Raw genomic sequence first — 24939 nt, forward strand, 5'->3', positions numbered from 1 at the left:
CCAGTGATTCAGACCTGGCCAAGTCTCATCATGCCCGCCAGGTCATTAAACACTCAGAGAGAGACTGTTGGACGACAACCAAACACAGAATCATGCAGAGTCCAAGAGGAGTTTGTCACTGACTAGTTAGCCAACCGTAACATATCAAACAGTGGTAATGCAGGCTTCAGATAAGGTACATTTATTCTTGTCTTTGAACTCTTCAGGCTTTTTAAAATATATTGTTTTGGTTGTTATGTGAGGAACCAGCAAAAGAAGGCTGTTCCTTATAATAATAATATCTATGTTACCACTTAAAACTGAACAAGAACTATAAACAGCCGTGTGCAAAAGTGTAAAAAAGAAATTGCCATACCATTCAGTTAATTCTCATCATTGAAGCCTCCTTTCTTTTAAAACCAAAACATACTGTTTCAAAACACTGTTCAATCCGTTTCAGAAAAGTTGTTCGACTGTTTTAATTTAATATTCTAAACCACATTAGTTCAGTGTTGCTTGCTCCCTGTGAGGTTATCAGACAGCAATTGAGAGCAGCAACAGAAGTTGGTTGTAACACACTTGATAACTAATTTAATCTGAGTCTGGTTTTGAGTCACGCAGATGTTTGAACAGTTGTGTCAACACAAATGCCAATCAGATAAAGTGTGATCCCTGCTTTCATCATCTTTAAACTCTCATTTCAGCAACTCTCACATCTGTTTAATCTCATGTTTTAATAGTGTTAAATTAGTGGTTCAGCCACAAAGTTTCATTTTCAAACAATGAGGCTGTCTTTTCTGTTACTGTAGCTTGTTGACATTTGTTTTTACACACCACACTGAATCAAGACTTTTTTTTCTGTTTCTTCCTCATCCTAATCCTGTCTTCCTGGAAATGCACATGTCTCAGGCTCGTCTTCCTGTGTGCCAAAGTTATCCACTTTGCTTTTCCTCCGCTGTGACTGCATTTTGATTTCTGATATTGTGCCATGTGAAACCTAAGACCTCATTTTGAAGTACTGTATTACAGCTGGAGTGTGAGAGGAGAGCATGGCAGGGAGGAAACCGAAAGATGAATTACCGTCTTCTGAAACTGATATGGAAACCTGGTGATGAGTTGATTCACCGCCTATCATTGAAGGTGTTACAGTTCAGAAACGACTGTGTGACATTCAGGGTTTTACTGACAAAATCATATTGTATAAATATGTGTGTTTGAGCTTTTAGGATTATAAGAACAGAAAAATCACTCAATATCTGTGATCTATTAACAGTCAAATAAACATTTATACTCAAGTTTTTTTTTTTTTTTTTTTTAATTGTTATAAAGGTAAAACCTGAAATATTGGGAGCCCAGAGACTCTTTGGTGTGTTGTGCTTCGCTGCAAATGCTGTACAGAAATGCATCTCTTGGAGCCTGTTTGTGCAGAAATGGAAACAAACTAATTTGAATGACTCCAAATGACCCAGTACAACTGTAGCAACATGTTGTCTTTTTTTGTTTATACTGCTATTGTACACTGAAAATATTGTAATTATGCTGTTTTGATTGCTTTAAAATGCATTAGACTGTTGTAAATAAAGCTTTTACATCTTTTTAAAATTGCACAAGTGGTTTGTAAATTGCTTTCTTTTCAACAGAAACATTATATTCATTAGCGGGAAGTTAGTGCATTTACTTAAGTAATGTACTTATGTACCATTTACGAGTATTCCCATTTTGTGTTACTTTCTAGTTCTACTCCACCAATTTTAGAAGGAAATATTGTACCTCACAACATTTTTACAACACATGATGATGATGATGATGATGATGATGATGATGATGATGAAACCACTAAACATTGATGAAAGTAGTTGAAATTAAAACTACTTATGGTTGATACTTTAAACAGCTACAACTGTTTACCTATTAATAAGTCATTTCAGAATCAATAAAATTTAAAAAATAAAATGTAAATGACCTTTGTCGTTAAGAGTTTTGACAATGGCAATTGAACTGACTGATATTAAGAAAACAAGTTAAAAAAAATAAGTTCAATCAACAACTCATACTGACATTACATATTACATTACAGACAGATTTGCTCACCTCATCGTCACTCGTCTTCATCGGCTTATTCTCAACTGTTTAGTCGCAAGGCAACAGAGATCGGCTGACCATTTGACATTTTCACAATTGGAGAAATCTTCATTCAAGTTCTTACAATGCTTTAAGTTTACCAGTATGCTGATAATGCTTTCAAACTCACAAGTTGACTGAGCTGTCACCAGTATATTCCCTCAACTCAAGTCAAAAGACTACAAGTTAGAAGAGTTGTTAAAATTAGCTAATTCAGTTGAATTAACTTAATCAATAAAACCAATGTTGTTACTGAGAAAAGATTATTTCACTCTATTAAATTCCTGTCTGATGTATAGTGTACTTAATTAGGTTTTTACTTGTGTTTCTTTGTTGTGGTTTTAAAGCTTTGACTTAAGTATAAAGGTGTAGATAGGGTTAGGGTGTAACATGATATGAAATCAACTATAAAAAAACATAACAAATACACTATACCATAAACTAAATGTCCTTAGTTTTGAGTCTTAAAGAGATATTGGTGAAAAAAAAAAAGTTTAAAAGTAATAGTTTTGTTCATATGTTTAAGAAAATACAAACGTAGTTTTTCTATCTTTTTTATTAAGTCTATGTATGACGCAGCACCAGCGTTGGTTCAGTTTAGGTCATTGTACTTTGTTGGCATACAAGTTTATTTAGGTGAAATGAGGACAGATTTTCTTTTTTACTGTGTCTGAGACTGACACTCCCTGAGGCCTATTTTTTTTCTTCCTCTTGTCCTGCATTTGTTTGTCTGTTCATGTGTGTGTGTGTGTGTGTGTGTGTTTGTGTGTGTGTGTGTGTGTGTGTGTGTGTGTGTGTGTGTGCTTGCTCATCTACAGGACATGGAAAGTACGGTGCCTTCCACAGCTTGGCACAGACACATGCTCAGATAATTATGTCTGCGCACACACACACACACACACACACACACACACACACACACACACACACACACACAATCACATGCATAAATGGCTCCTATTTGTGCACACACACACACACACTCACACACTTGCATGAGTCAAAGCAGCAGAGAAAGAGAGTAACAGTTCTAACCCTTTGTGGTTTCCAGGTAAGAGGAAAGACCCACACAGCAGGTTTGCTTTTGTAAAGGCAACCTACTACAGTAAGTGTTGTCAGAAAATACTTGTTAGTAATGACATGGGGATAAAACATATGGTAGAGCATTCATGGTGGGACCTTCGTTTGTTTTTTTAGAGAAAAACTTATTTTCTTATTATTGGGTAAGCTAACATTAAGAGAGCATTTTAAATATATTGTGGTAAGCTTGCCTACTATTGCGGACAAAATAGCAGCCAACTTACCTAGCAAAACACTGTCATGAGTGGATAATGGTAGCTAATTCATCTAGAATCCCTGGGCTGATCTGGCTGCTAAATTGACTAGCTTGGCTTTTTCATCAGCTGACTTTACAATGCAACAGTAGATCCATGCAGCCCTTAGCCTAGCTTAACTTAGATTTAACTGGCCGCTCCTGCCTTGCATCACTCTTGGATTAGTAGAAAGCAATTGTTAGTTATACAGTTTTGTTTTTTGCTGTTACATCATTTACTTTTGGATAATATTTACACTGTTTGTCATACAAGATCTTGCGTTAGTAGTGTCGCTTTGCAAGACCATCCGAACGCTGCGGACATAGTCACTACGGCGTATTTTGGACCTATTTCTCAAAAGGCAAAAATCTCCAGGACATTCTGACACTAAAATGGTATTTTTCAGGCAGACAGGAGAAAATTTTGTTTGACCCGTTCTTGTCTCAGGACCAAGCTCTTGCGAGATCTGCCATCACAGAGAAGCTAACGTCAGCTTAAGTTTGTGAATGCACTAATTGCAACAAAATTAATCACAAAGCTATATGTGTCTTTTAGCTCTGTAAATATCTAACTTTAGCAAAAGAAAATATAAATACATTGTTCAAATGTAACTTTTTGTCCATCCACACAACGTTCACTACATGTTCAAACGAGGCCACACCCCTTTAGGAGTAAGAAATTGTGTACAGTTTCATACCATTGGCGCTGCTTGAAATGTGCTATCTTTAGTAAAAGAATCTTTGGATAAACTAGTTTAAGTTAAATAGCAAGCTAGCCAGTTTAGCAGCCAGATTGACTCGGGAGTCTGTATGAATCAGTTGACGATCCACTTAAGGTCTCCCATTGCTGGCCCTCCTTTTACAGTGCTGTGTCACAATTGTCTTGGGCAGTGCTAAACCCCAGATGCAATGACAGTGATTTTGCAAAAAAGATAGAGGAAGAAGAGGAGAATGAGGAGAATGCCTGACATGTCAGGCTTTATTCCCACACTGTACATCTGGTACCAGACTAACCAAGACAGTATTTTGCTGCTATTTATTACATGTGTATGTACTGCCTATAAATGCTAAATAAGGGGTGCAGTAGCTACAGTGTCACCACATGTTTTGCTGTTCAATTTTGCCATTGACGTACATCTCTGACGGTACAGTAAGTTGGGAATGTGAGTTGCCCACCTCCAATCTACTGTAGTCCAGTTTGGGAATGTGTCCCAGCAGAATTCATGCCTGTGGTGTAAAATTTAATAGTAAAACTAAGGCCACTGATTTCACAGGAAGCACTTTTAATTATGGGTATACTTTGTGGTTTTTAACAGTCTGGTTGCAACCAACACCTGTGTCCTCCATGCTACTGATACCTACTGTGTAAAACAGAGCAGGATCCAGGTTCGCACATCACTTTCTTGATTGACCTTTCACTCTCAACGTCTCCCTGTCAGTCTCTGTCTCTACTCCCCACACACACATACATGAACAGTATGTGAACCGCCAATCAGCTGTGTGTTTAGTGTGTTGGGGCCAAGAGGAGACACATTCAGGATGCTGTGGTTGGAGGCCTCCAGTCTATTCTCTTCCTCTATTGATTGCCCTCTGTGTGTGTGTGTGTGTGTGTGTGTGTGTGTGTGTGTGTGTGTGTGTGTGTGTGTGTGTGCGTGTGTGTGTGCGCGCGTGTGCGTGTGTATGTGCGTGTTGTGTGAGAAGTATTCCGATTGTTTACCTGAATAAAAGTACAAATACCAAGGTGTAAAATTAAACCATTCCAAATGAAAAGTCCTGCATTTAAGTGCAAGTACAGCATTATCATCAAGAACACAAGTAAAAGTTCTCACTGTGAAGAATGGCCTATTAGCATTTTGATGTCGTAATGAGGTGAAGCTTATTATTCTTCTGTTTCATCTATTATAGTGCATCTCTATACAGTAATGGACAATGGTGGCTAGAATACAACATAACAGACAAAAGGCCGTCCATTAAAGACGTGCCGCTGATCCCGATAACAAACACCCCCACACTTACCTTTCTTGTACCTCATGATACACGGTCCAACTTGTGACAAACAGCTTAGCCTTCCTAACGCATCATATAGTGTCTTTTACTGGATATTTCACTCCACAAGGCTGCAAGCATCGCAAAGTTATCAGATTTCCTGTTGACTACCATATTTTAAAAAGCAGAGTTTGTGAAAGGCTTATGGGATGCAAAATGTATGCTTGGTTTTTGTTCACAGGCAAATCACATGGTTTAGATTAAACTGTATGGAGAGGTCAGTTTCATCAGCTGCTATCATCCCAGATACTGTAAATCAGGATCAGTTTATTTGTTGGCAGTAGTGGTGGAGTGTGAGTAAAAGTTGACGTACTTGGACTTGAGTATTTCTATTTCATGTTACTAGTTACTGTACATGTTTGGCCACTGCAGCGGCAAATGTCGTGCTTTTTTTCACAACTCTAACTTGTTGAACAATAAACAGTAAACATAATTTAACATAAGCAGGAATTTTTTATCAAATTACTCACTTGATTTGGCTACAACACATAGGTAAATAAATAGAGACAGGGAAGGACGACCAACTTAAAATATGCAAATGATATGCAAATTGCAGACCATATATGTTTTAAAGGCTGCAGGATATATTTACTTTTGGATTTCAACTTTAGAATATTTTTATAGTATGCTATTAATAATTATTTGATTTCAGTATAGTCTATTTACTGTCATCTTTTACAGTAATCTTTATTGTTCAACTATGCTGCCTCATTAAAGCATATTTGTGTTTGCGTCCAAACTCAAACAAAAAGATACACAAAAGGAAGAAATAACCAACTAGTCTAGACATAAAAATAATTTTTTTTAAATGTGGTTTACTGCAGAACAGAAAATAGCCAAAGAGATGAACTTGGCAAGATGATGGAACCTATGAGTATATATAAAGTTAATAGGACAGCACTCCAATATTATTATTGCCACATAACGGAGGGAGCAACAACCAATCCAGATCAGGGTTAGTAAACACAAGTCCAAACCTAAATAAGCAGTGAAAAATAATTTTGGTACTTGAAACAGATTAAAATCTTTAAGAAAAAGCAAACTGAAAGTACACTACCACTTCCAGGAAATTAGTGTATGATGCTTACAATATGTGCATTGCGTTGACTCTTACAAGAGATTGTTTTATAGTAGTTCTGCTTTTTGGATGGCTTTTGTGGCGCCGGGTGATGAGAGACATGACATGAAAAAGGTCACAAGACAGATTTCAACATTATACATGTCATTCTTCTCTGTAGGAGAGTTTTACCCCTTATAAAGCCACAGTGGGTTGTTTCTGTGGAATGCCAAGTAATGAAAGCAACTGCTGTTGACGCGTCCACATAAAATAAGCCTTCTGTGATCTTAAACAAAGTGATCCAATCAAATTTTAAAGATTTGATATACATTTGCAGGTTAATGATAATTATTGCACAATGGAGTAAAAATGATTGGAACTTTTAGCAAGGAACAAGTGAATTACCCGTATGTCTAATGAATCTGTTTTGTTGTTGTTTAATATATAGTCATATCATTTAGAATAGATAAAGATGTTCGATTAATCATGATTAATTGCCAGTTAATTATGACATTAATGCAATTAATCGCAATTAAATATTTTAATTGTTTGACAGCACTAGTTGTAACACATCTAACAGCAAAACTCCTATCAGATGTGGGACTCTGGGATAAAATCTTATCAAATGGAGGTCCGTGGTCTAATTAGTGTCAGTTTAGGTGTCTTGGATGTTGAAAAAAAATGTGGAACTCTAAGCTACAAGACAGGTGTTGCTTTCTGGGATTATGGGGTAATGAGGGACAGGCATGTAAGCGGGTGGAGAATCAAATGATTGGAACAGGAACACACTGAGGACTGGTCTGAAATGGCAGCTGAAGCAAATCAAGAGCCAGCCACTACCTACCCACCCAAATTAAGTAAGGAACCCACATCCAACACACACACGTAACACATAACACAACTTTCTACCCTAATTGTGAGAAAACACAGCTACAATACAGTGCTTAGATATACTATATGAAAATATATCTGGCATCAGAAAGAAAACAAGAAATAATAAAAGGAAAATAAACAATTTTATTATCTGTATACTGTGAACATTTTAGGTGAGGGAGAGCCAGTCTCATTTTTGAGGAAGTTGTCTTTTCTCTGTCTTGGGCCTCATCAACAGGTTGTTAGCTTAAGTGGAAATACCCCACACGTCACCTACCCACAGATTCAAAAGCAGAACGTGGCCCAATGCTAAAATGTAGTTTGAGTTGTTTGTAGGGAAGCTGGTTATTTGCCTTTCTCCTTCAATATTCTTTATCTTTGCCATGTTTCCTCACACAGAATGTGACCTTACTCTTTTCCTTTTTAAAATGATATTCAAATTTTCTAATTAAAATGTATTTCCTATGATATGTGATGTCCCTTTGATGACTGCTGCAAGAAAAAAGGCTTCAGAAAGCTGAAAGAATCTGTGTCTTTGTGTGTGTGTGTGTGTGTGTGTGTGTGTGTGTGTGTGTGTGTGTGTGTGAGTGTGAGTGTGTGTCCATGCACAGTATTTGAGCCTGTTTTTGTCTTGTATCAAAGCGTCCCTACATGTGAGCTGCACTGCAGTGTCAGGCGCTGTGTTGCGGCTCATTGGCTCAGGGTTGCATCAGCCTCAGTGAAGCAGGTATGCAGCACTGCAGCAGACTGATGTTATAAAACTAGAGTCATCGAGGCAAATCAAGCCCGCCGCTCCAGAGTCAACCTCACAAATCCAAGCTAAAGCGGGGACAGACCACAAGTGAACCCAAGTGAAGGAAATAAAACCAACTTTAACAACCCACAGCAAAGTGTGGAAAAACAAGAGAACATGCAGACAAACACAACCAATTTAACTCAAACTAGTCCAAACTAATATGACCATGGAGCTCCATGAGACTAATCACAACAGTACCAAGCACATGTGGTCAGGACAAAACATGGAAATCAAACCAAACCAAATCACCTAGCACTCATTGCCATAGAGCCCAAACAGGATCCAATTTAAAACAGCCAAGTCAAAACACCCAATCTGGGCAATACACTGTAATCACGGTAAAATAGGCTGACCATAAAACATACACAGACCAGTGGATTGAATTAATCCACACAAACCAAATCAATCCAGGAATAGTTTGACACTTTGGGGAAATAAAGTATGATTATTTGCTTTCTTGCCAAGAGTGATGAGAAGATTGATACCACTTTAATGTCTGTGCAGTAAATATGAAACTGCAGCCAGCCGCCAGTTTCCTTATCTGAGCACAATGACAGGAAACAGAGGAAATCATTCTGGCTCCGTCCCAAGGTGACCAAATCTGCCTTCCAACACCTCTAAAGATTACTAATCACATTGGTGTACATTGTTTGTTTATTAAGCCTAACTCAACTAACTGGCTTTTGGCTGTAGTTTTATACTTGATGTAGAGTGGTATCACACTTCTCATCCACTCCATTCATTTCATTACTTTTCTTTTCATTATTAAAATCCACATGTTTTAATCTGTGGGTAAAGAAAATCCCTAACAATTGCACTTTTTCCTACTGTATGAGCTAAGTTTGCTTAAACTAAATGTAAATGGACTGTTCTTATAAAGTGCTTAACAACTACTCAAAGTATTTTACATAGTACAGGACCATTCACACACTGTGGCTGAGGCCACCTACTCATCAGATAAACACTCACACTCCAAGGTGCAACATCAGGTTCAGTGTCTTGCCCAAGGACACTTCAATATGGGACTGCATGGCCAGGGATCAAACCACCAACCTTCCAATTGGCAGGCCTCCGCTTTACCAATGAGCCACAGCCGCCGAAACTACAATGCTGAGACATTTTTCAAAAGTAACTAACCATGACTTGTTTTTAAAGCTTTACACATGAATCGACTTGAAGTTGAGAGTCAAAAGTCAAACACAAAATTGGATGAAAGTTGAAAAATCATTATTCATGTGGTTTAAACAAACAAGGGATGAGAAGTTAAAAAAGTGACTGAGAGCCCTGAGAGAAAATGGTCAGAATTACCTATTATATTATAATACCTATAGTTAAACTATGTTTCATTATCACTATTAACCAAAATGGAAACAACAACCTGCATGTTGTATTTAAAATGCTGTCCATTGTCTCTGCATACTGCATACAATTTACTGTAAAAGGCAACAAACTAAGTTGTTGGAAATGATAAATTGCGTTTGACTGATGCACTTCCTGTACTGCCTTGCATGCTTTTCTTCCTGTTTACAGCTCCAACATCCAACAAACCCTTGCTCCTCTAATAGGAAATGGTACACACAGGCTCAAAGTCTGCAGAGTTTCAGTAAGTTACTTAGAGATTACTGTCATGACATTTCTGTTTTATTGAGAAACCTGTGATTGAAGTGTGGATGTTTGCACAATATCTCACTTTAGTGTGGGTTGAAAAGGCCAACAATGAGTGCCCTAGTATGATTTGTATGTGTGCTATTTTATTTAGAACTACTGTCAGCAGCATTGTCATGTAACAGCCTTAACAGTATGATTTTGTTCACATTAATGCTCCTCTATGGAATGAGAAGCTTGTATAATCCTGAAGATCATGAAATCCTCAACAACTGGATAAATAGGACCATACATGTGAAACTGAAGACAACACACTGTCTTCTTTCTTTCTTTCACGTCTGATAAACTTACCTACATTTTCGACTATTTAAACAATGTGCTGACATTGTGTTCAAACTCTTCCTCTAAAGATTCCCCTCCTCCCTTCCCTTCTTTGTGACACCATATGAGGAAACCAAGCGTGAATGCTAAAACAGTTGCACAGAAACTTTTGTCTTCAACAGAAAACATGGGTAATTTTCACAGTAGTATTTATATTTTTCTTTTACTTTACAAACACAGGATCAAAATCACAGACAGCAGGTGCAATGGTTGCAAATCACTATAGACGTCCCTGGGTTGTATTTGTCTGTGCCAACAGGGTGTTAGCTGTAGTAGAACTGACATCACAGAATTATCAAACACGGGACATGATGGTAAACTGTCCATTGTGCCAATAGATGGTATGCACATGAGGTTTGCCTTGATGTAAAGAGTGGCATGAGAGCTGAATATTAGATGTGTGTACATTTCGGGACACATCATCAGTAGTGTACCTTTGAATCAGGGGGTGTTTCGGCCTTTCAGCACTACACACCCTCATCAAAGGTGGCCTGCTACAGGGTGATCAAACCTGAGCTTGTTTCCCATGCCCAATTGTAAAAAAATTGAAATAAATGTAGTTGTTTAACCGTCATGTTGTCCTTTGGTCAAACTGACCCGTTTTCTTATATCGATGTTCTTTTTATATAACATGATTGATTCCACACAACGGTCGTTGGCAAGAACAAATCTCTACTTTCATTAATTTTCTTATTCAATTTGTTTGCATTTGTAAAAAAATATTGAAGTGGTTTCAAAATAGTAAAATAATAAAAGTTGACATATTCCGGTCTGTGATTATCCCTCAACATACGTTCCTTTAATTTTATTCTAAACAATTCCTATTTCAAACATTAGGTATAATTTCTTATAAATTAGGTTTATTGAACACAAATTCCAAAAATAACTGTAAAACTAAAGTTATTACTGAAACATTGAAAAGAATGTTGGAAAAAGGGACAAAAATGTGAGACAAAGTTAAAAAAAAAACTGTGAGGGGGGAATCAGTGAGCGGGTCATATTGATGCTCTTTGAGCCCAACTAGGGTCTTTCCCCTTGATCCATATCCACTGGCGGCCTTTTTCGGCCACTTCAGAGACTGATCTAATTGTCTGTCGCAGAGCTTGTCCATGGACCCAAAGGGTTTTCAGCAGCTTGATGGTGGAAGAAGCCACGAAACCTCTGCATCCCACTACAACCGGATAGATACTTGTTTTCCATCCTCGCTGTTGAGCATCTGCTGCTAATTCTGTGTAGCGCAGTTTCTTAAGTTCATAGGCATCCACTGTTGAATTCTCCCATGGAACTTTGAGTTCCATGATGTAAACAGACTTCAGTGAAGGAAACCAGAGTACCAAATCTGGCCTAAGGGTATTGGCTGCAATCTCAGGTGGAAAGATTGGTTGCTGGCCAATATTAACTAGCATCTTCCGGTCCCAGGCCATGGTTAGTTGTCCAGCTTCTGGTTTGGTATGGGGATAGTTGGGTTTTTTCTGTCCTTCTCTGATGAAGTTTGGGGCCGTAATGGAATTGGTTGCTCTCAGGGGCAAGGAGTTTGTGGTATTCCTCTTGCTCTCAAGAGCTGCTGCCAGACCCTTGAGGACTTGATTGTGCCTTGCGTAAGGCTGGTCTTACAACCGGTCAAGATGTGTTTGAGAGTCGCTGGAGTTGGGCAGAGGGCACAAGTTTGCCAAGCAGGGACAATGGATGAAGTGGGAAGGCCTGGAGTGGAGAAAGCTCAGCTGGAGGGAGCTTTGGGACATGGAGGAAATTAGTCCCTGGACTAATGTGATGCTTCGTGACTTGTTTGGCTTGATTTTCATCCGGGCCCACTTGATGTTCTCCTGCAGTTTTCCAAGTAGCCGCCTGGTGAACGCCGCATTAGTGGTCAGAATGGTCACAAAGACAATAGAGACTATATAAGTGTTTTCTGTGTGATTTAATGGACCTGGACTACTGATGCTATTGTTATAGTTAGTATGTACATGCTCTGCGTTGGTTCAGTGCATCGGCTGATCTTCCTTTTCTTACTACATGTCCTGTGCCTCTTTTTTCACCATAAATGTGACACATATGTGTGACAAATATAATGCAAGTCTGTGAAAGCAAAAGTTCATGCATACAATTTAGGAAGTTCATCACTTGACATTAGACAACAACTGTTTCTTATGAATGCTTTAAGTTTGTAATTTCTTACAAAAGATTAAGACAAATTGATTTACTTTTAAGTTTTGATGTCACTCGAAGACTTTAGAAATTTTGGAATAGTTTTGACTTTGTTTGGGGAAGTTTGGCACTCAGCCTGTGCTGCTGCCTCTGTGCACCCTGGGTTAATGACAGGTTTGTCTCACACAACATATAATCGCTGGCAGTTCGCAGAGCAAACGCGTCATTCAGTGACTCAGAGTGAAATTTTGTGTTCATCCGTCTCCCCCAGACAAAATAAGCTGTTATTTTTCTGTTATTCTTTCAGCATGGGGGCCCAATGGTTAGCACTGTGGCCTCATACCATTGAAGTTTCTGGTTTCAAATTCAGGTCATTACGGGCCTTTCTGTGTGGAGTTTGTAAATGGCTGCCCACTGCTCCCTTGAGGGATACATTTTGCAACATGTGTGTGAATGTAACATTAAAGTACCTTTACCTTTATTCCCCTTTGGTGTGAGAAAAGTTAAATGACTCTTATTCAACACTTTCCAGGAGTTTGATCTATGATGCATACTAGATTAGGATGAAGATGTGTGATGTTTTACAGAGAAATGAAGTTTGCTCAAAATTACTTACTTGGAGAGAATGTCAAGACTGAGTGCTGTACAACATCAGATATCTGACTGCAGCAGCTCTTCACTGGGTGCAGACCACACTTAGCCTGTATGCATGTGTATTTTGGTGGTTTGTGGGCTTTTATAATCTATAATTAAAACCTACAGTTGGTGGGTATTTTAGGAGCAGATTCTACTATTTCCAGACTCATTTTAAAGCGACCACTACTAAAGTGGCCAACTAAAATAAATAAATTAAGAATTGTTTTGCCAATCCCAGAATTGGGTTTTGTGTGGAGAAAGGTTGAACACAGCATTTATACTTTCACATTGTTAAATAAAACGTACAGAACATGTTCCTAATTTGACAGTTCAGTAACTAAAATATGAGTAAATAAAAGTTGAAAAAGGTTACATTGGGTGGACATAGGCCTCAATACTTATTAAGTCCCGACAATACGGCCCTGATAGTATAATGCACTGAGTGATGACATTGAAAATAAGGGTTTAAAAATGTGTTTAATAATGAAAGATGCACCCCATGTTGCATTGATAGCTTTGGCAAAACAGAGTTTTAATGGCTTCTGGTTATTTAACCACAGAATTGAACTAAATGTTTCAAAATGATGCCCTAAATCATGGCACACCGTGAGGAGGACACATGTTGTTTAACAAGAGAGACACTGCACACTGTTGAAAATATTTTTAATTGAATGCACCCCTGCTAAATTGGAGCCATTCCATGAACCACTCCTGCTTGGACATGAGTCAGTGATTTATTTTGATTCAAAGGGAGTTAAACTAGATCAAGTCAGATGTGATGCATTTTCTAGTTTATGTTTATCTGAAACTGGTTTTTCCTTTGAAATAACTTTCATTGTATCACAAAATAAAATGTTAACTGTCTATGGGGATGTTACATAATGTTAAAGTGCCTATATTATGAAAAACAATCATTTTTTTGGGATTTGGGGTGTTACTTTGTGTCTCTGGTGCATCCACACGCATAAAAACTAGAAGAAAAAAAAAACTATCCATGCTGTTTTGACTGATATAGGGTTTCTGCACGTCCTCTGCCTTCAGTCTCCAGGTGAGTTGTTCAAAATCTGCAGGGCTATCTACGTCCCAAACTGAGATTAGGTGGCTAACATGCATGCTAGCTCGTTCTTAATGGCAAAACACTGCTACAAAACACACTTGTTCACCATAATCTACAAAAGAACTACTTCCATGTCCCTGTTCTGCAAATATTCAACAAGTGCCCCTCGTTTAAAAGAAGTCTCCCAGCTAATCCTGCCTTGGACTGATCAAAGCTGAAGAAAGAGTTATCTATTTTCCTCTTATCTATTTTTTGAAAACGAAACCATGTAGAGGTATTCTGGTACAACCTCAAAATACAATTATGAACCTAAAAATGAGCATAATATGGGTGCTTTAAGGAAAGTGTAGTGTTAAGATCCTGTAACAGGACAGCGTTATTGGTTGTAAATGAAAAACAGTAGAATGCATTAACAGCCTCACACTACATGTAAAGCTCTGGTTCAGCTTTAACACACATTAGGGTTTTCCAAAACAAGACTCCCTTCTCTCTTGCCATGTGCCTCTTCACGCATCACCCCTACATAATATTTCATCAGCCATTTGACTCACTGTAAAACTGCAGACAAACAAATCTAATCTCCATGAAATAACTTTTAAACCCCACTTAGGTTGAATCAGGGGTTGTTGCAGAAACTACCACAGGTTTCAGAATCAAAAGGCTTCACATCTTCCAAAACAAAGGTATCAAAGCTGCTCCATCTCCTTGGGCAACTAAACAGCCTCACACTCCCAAAATTGATTTTTCTTGCCGAACTCCGGGGGAAAATGATGTGAGATGCACCTGACTAAAGTGAAAAGTTGAAAGGCTCGTGCAACCTCCTTGATACGACTTTCATTTACTTTGTAATAGATATACAGTGTTGCTTTGATGGTCTGTGTTGCATAGCGTTGCGTTTTGTTGTGCCGTTTTAGTTTTTGTAATCTTGCTGTGTTGCATCTCATCTGGTAACTTTCTGTTGCATTGTGTTGCGCTGTAATGTTCTGTGATGAAATTCATACAAATTTCACTTAGGGAACAATAATTATAGAAAAGGACGCTAAACTGATTTTCAGTGTTGTTTTTAATCAAGTAAAGCAAATACAACTACTGAAATTTAAATAACTGTGTTACTCACGCTACTGTCTTTTGTGAAATTTGAACGCTTGCAGACAAGAAGACAGATAGCATTGCAGAACCTTATGGTTGCGCAATGATTCACCAATCAAACGATGAGCATTAAACCACAGCATGGCCGATGTGTGGATGTGCGGATAGAATGAACGTTCTCTCCTGGAAGTATAGACATTACTATTCGCTTGTTAAAATTAAAGACCAAAATGTAGTGGTCATTTGTCAATTATGTGATGGTGTAAAGAAACTATCCACATCTAAGAGTAGGACCTGGTGAAGCAACACACTTCGACAAAGCTAGTAGCGAAAGACCCCAGCCCTACGGCTGCTAAAGGCACAACTCCATGCAACCAACCAAAGCTTGATTTTACGCGGACTGCAGTGAATACATCTAAAACATTATGTTTATTGTGTTTGACTGTTAAGTTCTGTTCATATTTACATTTAAAAAACTTAAAAGTTACTTTCACTAGTAACTACTTTTGATATACAGTATTTGGCAAATAAATTCAATTACTTTTTAAAGAAGTAACTAGTAACTGTAGCTAATTATTAATTTTCAGGAACTTGCCCAACACTGCAGATTCACTCATCAAGTTTAGTTCACTTGTCACAAAGAGCACAGTTTTTTAATGTCGTCTTGAGGAGCATTCCAAAGATTTGGAGACTGCGCTGTTTTATCAGAGAGCCTGGCTCACAAACTGTGGGTGTGGAGTTTGAAACACACAGATGGTCACCAACGAGGGAGATACTGATGAAATACCTCACTGTGTTGCATCAGAACCCTTACAGTAGCTCTGCTGCTTTGATTTTGAAAGGAAGTAATGGAAGTACAATACTAAATCACTGTATCTTTTTACATTCAATTTTAACTAATGCTTTGGAAGCATGGTGTACTCATCTGGATCAGTGAGTCAGTCGCTATGAGAATGACTCCACAATGAAACAGGAAGTGCACTGACTCTGTTCAATAGGCTATACTCAGCACTAATTTAGAACTATATTAATAACAAAATCGATGCTCAGAAATAATTTTAGGATGAGTTATTTATCTTATTTTCTTTTAAACATCACTTCCGGCATGTTCAAGTCAGTTATTAATTCTGACTGTTGTCTGTTGGGAGCAGATAGTGTGATGTAGTTGTAGAACCACACAGTCCACAAAGGCAGGAGGTCGGGGTGGTTGTACTTGACATGTGGTTGTAGGAGACCAACGTTTGCTTCCTGTTTTAGTGCCAACGTTGCACTCATTGTTGGTTGCTTTTAACCATTTGGCATTCTTCTCCAAGCCTTATCAATCAGTTATTATGCTGTATGACCACAAAGGTCCCCTGACCTTTTAACCCAAACCACGTATTTCCCTAACCGAGTCGTTTATGTGTATAAACTTAACTTAAACAAATCCTCTTTAGACGTGATTGTGTGAAGACATATTGACATAGTGGTACTCTGGTTCAAATTTATGTCATCAACTATTTTTTCACAAAATAGTTGAATTACCTAATTAGATTCTTAAAATTTCAATTAACTCTACTTCTTGTTCATTGAAAAATCCAGAATCTAAAAAATATGCAATTAAAACTTTTAACAAGAAGCTTCCTACTTCACCGAAAGGTCAATTCATGTGGACTGAAAGATTCAAGTTTCACTTAACAGTTGTTGGACCATGACTGTTACTTAAACTTAATGTGAAAAAAAATCAGATTTCCGTTGAGAACAGAGAAACTCTTCTCCGTTTTAAGAAAAACACATGAGTGTAAAGAGACATTAACGGACAGTTCTGGCGCAAAATTAACCCAGGGGTTAATAACACATAGGTACCGAGTCAACGGTTCTCTGGGATATGTTTTTGAAAGACCGACAGCGTGCCTGAGCTATGTTACTGGTTACACAGTGTTCATTCTTCGACTGGTCATGATTGTTTTTCCAAGATGGCGCCTGCCTGAATACCGAATGGTACTGTCATCATAATGTCTTTTTAATAAACTGTATGTACACTTACAAAGTTCTCAATGCTTTGGTTTACATATAGGGACCCTCATTACGCTAGCGTTGACGTGTGGTGCTATTTTCAGCCTTGTTAGTAGTATAGAAATGGCGATTTCTTTTTACTTTTGTGTGCCCCAACAACTAGCAGTTTCAGCTAATTAGGGGTTGGTTTTTTGCTTTACTGGACACATTTGATTAGCATGAAAATTGAATTGTTAAAATCAAAAGGATGCCCAACCCTACTAGTGGCAGAAAATATGACCCACAGACGCGTTTTCTGCCTGTCAATGGAGTGAAAAGGTCACAGTTTGGTTAGGTTTAGGCCCAAAACTACTTAGTTTGGGGTTATAGTCAGTACATCTGCTCTTGTCAGAAAATGCTTGTATGTTTCATTCTAACAGTCAATTAACACATTAACAGTGCATTTTGTTGTTTAATATTGAGTCCCTGTTGTTTTTTTATATTAGACATTCTCAATCTTTTGTTTTCTTAGCCAAGGTCCCCTTATAACAATATACCTGGGACCCGCTGATGTGTGTCATTTTACGAAGCCTGTTCTTTTACACTATAGTTTAGTTATGTAGTCTGAAAAAACAACACTAGATAAATGAAATACAAAAGCTATTAGACATGTTATACATATTTTCAGTTTCTGGGACCTATGGATTTATTAGATTAGAAAGTAATCTATGAACTATTTCCCATTTAAAACCCCACTTTGAGAATCACTGGTTTGTATAGATTGAAGGATAAACTAAATTAGATTAGATTAGAAATTGGAGTCCTATATTAAAAACATACTGGAACTTAATTTTAAACAAGCAGATTTCAAGGAGAAAAGGGAACTAAACAGGAAAACTTCCACCACATCGTAAAAAACTTGTTGCTAACACTCATGATGCCTTCTGAGATACCTTTATTTCCCAGAAATGTAAACCAAGAACACTCTAAATGAGGAAGTGGTGTTTATCATGTTTTGCGTAGTTGTAAGCTCAATCATTAGAATCCACCTCATGACATGCTCAACCACAAACTGACTGTAACTGGGCTTGTTGTGTAAATGTGAGAAAATCTTTTCTAAAGAAAACAGTGGTCGGATATACATTAATACATCTGTCAAAACAATATAGCACTTGACCTGAACATGCAGTCATCTGTTTCCATGAAGCTCCAATGCAGAAGTTGAAAGTGAAGTACCATGTTACACATTCTTCAAGAGAGACAAATCTTTTTTGCAATCCTTCTGAATGTGAATGAGAATGGTTTGTTTTCTTTTTCCCATAACAATTCTCATCATATGAGACATGCCCTGTGATAGACTGGCCATCTGTACAGGGTGTGTACCTTGCTGCAGACATGCTCCAGATGTATGGATAATTCACCAGATATGTAGTAGTCACAATGGGTAAGGTAAGGCTTTTTCACATATTCCAGCACACTTCTGAAACTACTTTTGTTTATTAACAAGTCATTTAAAGTAAAAGTACTATCATGAAATACATTCTGCCTAAATATAATATAATAGTCTTGTAGCTGAATGTGTGCTGAATACAAAAAAATTGTACTTTGAAAATCCCGCTAAGATTTGTTCAATTTGACAACAATATCAGAGCATGCCATTATCATCTGTTTGTCTGAAAATACCCTTGGAGCCCAGGTTAACAGAGTTCAACAACCTTTTATCAATGAAGTCTTTGGGAAATGGCTGTGTGACTAAATGTGGTTATTGTTAAAGCACTGTGCACTGACTAATCAAGAAGAGTTCATGTTTGATGCTACAAAGGCAGATGGACGGTTGTCAAGAGCATCCACAAGGATTACTGAAGGACAGTTTAAAGTTTTGGAGAGTTTCTACTGTTTATGAGCTGGACACTGCTGATGACTGCACAAATACTCCTGTGACACACTCCTCCTGTAGAAATGTCCATTTAGTCACTAATTAAAGGCAATGATGCGTGTAGTGTTTCATTTCAACATTATCTCATATGATATCCAATCAGGACTAGCATTTTGGTAAACGTTGGTTATTTTAAAGTGAAAGATGTGATTTTAAAGTTCTCTATAAATAAAGTTTGATTGATTGATTGATTGATTGATTGATTGATTGATTGATTGATTGACTGATTGATTGATTTAAATCAAAACCATTTTTTTCTGGCGTAATAGAAAAAAGCTCTCAACACATGTTTGGATTATACAGTAAGAGTTTACTCAATTTCCATCCAGCCATTACATTTTCATTTATTAAAGTAATGTATGTGATTCACCTTGAAACCTGGGACAAAAACCTATTTTTGAGTTCATTCAAATAATACAGGGTTTAGCAAAATCACCCAATATCAATGCTCTTGTCTGGTTAATTTACTGCTAAAGGGTTCTTCTAAAATTTTGAACATTATTGGAAAAAGTGACATGGATACAAATAGTTTGGCCTCACATGTATTTTATAGTGTCCCCATGTAGAGTGGCAAAATATGGGAGGAAATGTATCCAAATAGCAACTTCACATAAGTAATCATTGATTGACAGCTGCATTTGAACAAATAGCGTCTCAAATTTAATGTTTGGGAAAAGCAGGTGAAAACATGTAGTACTGTTTTATATGAAGGAGAAATTGTCATAACACAAATGATGTCCTTTGCAACAACCGTATAGTTACCAGTGACAAGGACTACAGTGTATCAGGACAATTTAAAGAATAATGGGTGGAAATTACCATTTTTACAAATATTAGTTCTTTAATTTGAACTAGGTAGAATAACAACCTATCCCTGTCATTCCCTGCTGTTTACAGCCAAATTAGACAAATATATTGAAAACAATCTAAAGTTATTATTTTGTTATTTTGCTGTTATAGCACACATTATGTAATTTCAAGTTGTTTTGAAGTGGATGCGGTACTCTTCAGAGTTAGGGCAACCACATCTAAAGGCCTCTGGAGGTTCAAGGAAAACATGTGTCACTGAGCCAAACCTGCTGGCGATGTATGGGTGGACTGTGAGGAGAGGCTTTGTTTGTGTCTGTCTGTCTGTCTGTCTGTCTGCACAGCTGTTCAGCCGTCTGTCTTTCTGTACGTTTGTACGTCTGTCTATCTGTGTTTCTGTCTGTCTCTCTGTCTGTCTGACTCTCTGTCTGTCTGTCTATATGTTTGTCTGTACATCTGTCTGTCTGTCTGTCTGTCTGTCTGTTTTTATCTATTTTCTTACTTCTTATTCCCTCTGTCTATTTTATTAAATCTGTGAACACATTACAAGATAAAAATCAATCTCTCAGGTATAGTCTCAAACTTACTTTTCTACTAGAAATAAATCATTGTGCATTTATCAATGGGCTTGTGCCAGAATGGCATATACTGTATGTGTTACTGAGTGTGAGTGCTTTTTTATTCATTAGACATACACGTTATGCCATGCAACAAGCTCCTCTATAGCAGAAGATCAGAGGTCTCATTTATAAGTGTGGCGTGTGCACAAAACAGGGCTGAAAATGTGCATACGCCACTTCCCATGCAAAGGTTGTAATTTATAAAAAACAAACTTGACAGCAGAATGTGCGGTCCTCCACGCTAACTCTGACCCATGCGTACGCACATTTTGAAGAGAATGGGAATTGGCAACACAGATGGTGAGATGGTAAACTGAAGTCAGACTGCAGAAAGAACATGCGGGAATAATGATTACTCACAAACTGTATTTCTGTGTTGATGCCTCACGCAAATTTTTCTACTCCATATCATCCACTTTATCATGAAGATAAAATCCAGTAGTGTTATTTGCGCTTGTGCTGACTGATAATTGTTCCATAAACACCTTAAAAAAACAAACTGTAATTTTAAGTAAAATGTGTTCTTCATATTTATATAATATCTTACTGTCACATTGTTGGCTACAAAGCGCAGGTGAAGTAGATGGTCCAACTGCATGGAATACATGATAGCATCAAACGCCCTAGCATTAGACAACTGCAAAAATGCTGTGTAAATAAATACATGTCTGTCTTCAGTACTGTGCACATGTCATCAAATGTCAAAGTCTAGAAATACAGCCGTTAAGTTCTCGTTACACTTAATGTCCTCATTATCGGTCTGAACTTTAATACAGGTTGTTGCAAAACCTGCATGAAGAAACGTGTGTTTGCCTATTAGACTTTTGTCTTCAAATTGTATCTCATGGTGGGGCATACCACCAGTTGATGCTCTGATTTTGGCAAGGTGTTAATAATCACAAATTGTTGTAAACACAGAAATACTGCCTGGTGTGACCCCGTGCGTAATGCTGGCACTGCAGGAGAAATATGCCAATGAAAGAATCGGGAGAGAAAGAGACTTCATGACTGGCAAATATGCCAATTTAAATTCCCTAAAGCTGTGTTCCTGGATCTATGTCGTGAATTGGGTCCAGTAGAGAGGGCATTGCACCGAAACCATGCCATCCTGGTCTAAATACAATGCTCTTCACTGTGCGAGAACAGGCCAAAATTATATATCAATCATGATTAAATTTGCAGCAATTCTTAGAGTTTTCTGCTTTTCCCCACCAGACGTAATGACTGTGATTTACAAAGGCAGTCCCTCCAGGATTTCGTGGACTTTTTTTGAGATTGTTTGAGATTGAGGCCCAATGCCTGATGTTGCGGAAGCTTTTGTAAAAAAATTAATAAAAGTTGCAATGTTTGCTGCAATGAAGTTGCAAGAGACAGAGAAAGTTGCAAAAAAAGGATTTTTTTTATGGTATAGTTTTTAAAAATTAAAAGGAAACTTTTTGGGGGAAAATAAAATTACTTACTCCTTACCAAAAAAGCTCAGGAGGCTGCAAATGTTGGTATGATATGAAAATGGCTGGTGGATCTAAGACAAAAAATAATAATTTATTGACTGAATTAAATGTGAACGTCCGTCAGTGGCTTGTTGATCTTTACAGTGTTAGTATCCTATACTGGCCTGGGATACACACACACATGCGGTTTGATGAAGGACTCACTGGATTTTAACTTATCATTGCACTTACAATAACGAGCGTAGCGGTCTTCAATTTAGGTCATCCTGCACGCATCGTCTTTGGTTTATCCTGCATCCAACGTGTGTGTGTGTGTGTGTGTGTTTGTGTGTGTGTCAGTTGCGGGGAGAACTCAGCAGCCCCGCTGCAGAGAGCCAACAAGAGTGAAACAGCATCCGCTTCAGCAACTTTATAGTGAAAAAACATTAAAGCGTACATTGATGTAAAAAGGGCAGGACAGTCAGAAATGTTTTGCACGCTCTTTCACTGTACGTTTTGTTTTTGCAAATGTGAGATGTTCGAGTCACACATGTTTTGTTAAACAACGAAAGGAATATGGTCATGCACGTTTGACGTCAACCCGTTCTCACTCCCGCTTGGTCATTGGCTCTCACAGGCACATACTGAGACAAATTCTGGCACGTAGGGATGCTGGGATTGGTTTAAGTTGCGGAAAACTCTGGTTATTGGTTAAATTTGGTTTGGCGTGTGGACGCATGGTTTAATAAATGAGACTCCACATAATTGTTCTTATTAGATGAGGGATGTTAAGGGATAAGGGAGACTAAGAAACACCTTTCCTTTGTAAACAGAGCAATACCGTTTACTGAAATCACTGCAAAGCACACACACACACACACACACACACACACACACACACACACACACACACACGCACACACACACACACACACACACACACACACACTGTATTGAATACACTTGACAGTCAGGTACTTTCCATGTGGATATGTCCCTTTTTACCAGTAGTCACAGCAGGCTGCAAGTCCCGCCTTCATTTCTCTTTGTACCAATCAGTTATTTTTCTAAGGCTGACATTAATTTGCGATCTCCTCTGGGAGAGCAACAAGTTCCTCCTGGCCAAACTACTTACAGAGTGAAACTAAACTTGAATTCATAAACAGTAGTATTAGTCTGAGCCCAAAACTGTACTCACTGTACACCCATACTGCAAATCATCAGATAAAAACAATCTCATGTTCAAACTGGCTAAGCACATCAGTCTTTTTACTGATTCATAACAATTCCTGGTGATCTCTGCCAGAGGTTCTGAATTACTTTTCACCAAAGGACCCCTCACAAGATCAAGAATACACCTGGGACCCCAATAATCAGTCATAGATTTGTTACATTAGAAAGTTAACTATGAACTATTATGGTTTTTAAAACTAAACTACAGTGACAGCTATAGATCAGAATACGTCTTCCACCACTCTAACTCTATGTATTAAAAAATGCAGTATTGTATATATTGTGCATTTTGAATTCTGCATTCTGCATCTCAGTATTTCTTTGAGTCTAATCCTGGCTGGTGTTAGCTGACAGCTAAGCCACTTCTAATACATACAATTGAAGGGCATGAACTGCTTCTAAAAACATGCATACACTTGCCTGATATTCCATTTCTTTAACCAAAAAGCCATTTTATGAATTGTTTAAAGATCAATAAGGCTTTAAATCAAGCATCATAAAATGTGAAACTCATGTGTGTGCAGTCCTTTAAATAACTGTGAGAGTTTTCCATTTTGCCCATTTGGTTTCCATTTACCGCATCTTTAGATGATGCATTATGATCACAGCGTGTGTTTCTCTGTGACACATATTCCTAAGAATACGTTCTCTTTTGTGACAATGTTTAGTTTCACTTTTTCTAGGCGGTGAACATTTGTGTATTTTCGGAAATAAACTGCCTGCTCTAAAACATGTATACACATGTTTGTGCTGTGTGTACCTTGGCATGAACTTTTAACTGTATGAGGTTTTTTAAAATTAAATGCATTTCCCAGCCTGCCTATGGTCCCCCAGCGGCCAGAAAGGACGATAGGTGTAAACCAAGCCCTAGGTATCCTGCTCTGCCTTTGAGAAAATGAAGGCTCGGATAGGCCAATCTGGAATCTTGCCCCCTATGAGGTCATAAGGGTCTTATGTCCTCAGTCTTAAAGAGAGCATTACCAGTTGTCCATGTTTTTTGTTCTTGCTTCTTTGGGAGCAGACACAGAGTTTATCTGGGATGCAGTGGCAACAAAACTAAAATAAGTTTTACCACCATTGACTTTGCAGAGTAGAAAATAATTAGCAAGTGAACATTTATCAGATTGACCCGAAGTAAATTTACTTCTTGTATGAGTTTGGATTGTTGTAAGAAAAAGTCCCAAAAAAAACATGATTAGTTTGCCTTCTTTTAGTCGCTTAAATTGGCAGTTTATTTTTTCTACTTAACTTGACAGTTTCTTCATTCCAAACACTTTTATTCTGCCTCAAACTGTTGAACTCATTACACTGACTTACATTTTTTAAGTCAGTTAATGTAACAAACATTACACTTTAAGTCAGTGTAATGTTTGTAGCTCAATTAACCAATATTGTAAATACTACCACCTATCTGTCCATATTACTATTTTATTGCTATTTATTTACACTCTACATATAGTATATCACATAGATTACTTCATTTGAGTCACAATTGACTTGACATTGTGTAACTTGGTGAGGGAGAGAAGCAACAGACTTTTTCTCATTAAGTCCTGATAAACCATAACTTAAATAAAAGTACAATGACTTGATTTTAGTGCTGACAAGTCTAAGTTACTGTTTCAATCCAAAATTGTATCCCCCCCCCATATGCTTTTTAACACCAAAACCAAAATCAAACGGAGGGGAGAAGGCCTTGAAGGCTCATTAGCTGCCACTTTGGATGAGAGGTTAGAGTTTATTCAAAACCACAAATTGTTTAACGGAAACTTTAGCATATACAGTAATTGAAAACGTCTGCTGAATAAAAATGAGTAATCCCCATCTGGTGTTGGGCAAAGT

At 37.8% G+C, this 24939-nt stretch overlaps 1 long non-coding RNA gene across 1 annotated transcript; it reads right to left on the bottom strand.

The window, feature by feature from the left end:
• Window positions 1-124: 124 nt before the first annotated feature.
• LOC117960735 lies at window positions 125-20474 on the bottom strand. Its single transcript, XR_004660217.1, has 3 exons — window positions 20464-20474; window positions 20402-20405; window positions 125-265 (listed from the first exon to the last, which is right to left on the bottom strand). It is a non-coding gene; the product is annotated as an uncharacterized LOC117960735 (long non-coding RNA).
• Window positions 20475-24939: the final 4465 nt, after the last annotated feature.

The sequence above is a fragment of the Etheostoma cragini genome, chromosome 17, assembly GCF_013103735.1.
Source record: "Etheostoma cragini isolate CJK2018 chromosome 17, CSU_Ecrag_1.0, whole genome shotgun sequence".
Classification (NCBI taxonomy): Eukaryota; Metazoa; Chordata; class Actinopteri; order Perciformes; family Percidae; genus Etheostoma; species Etheostoma cragini.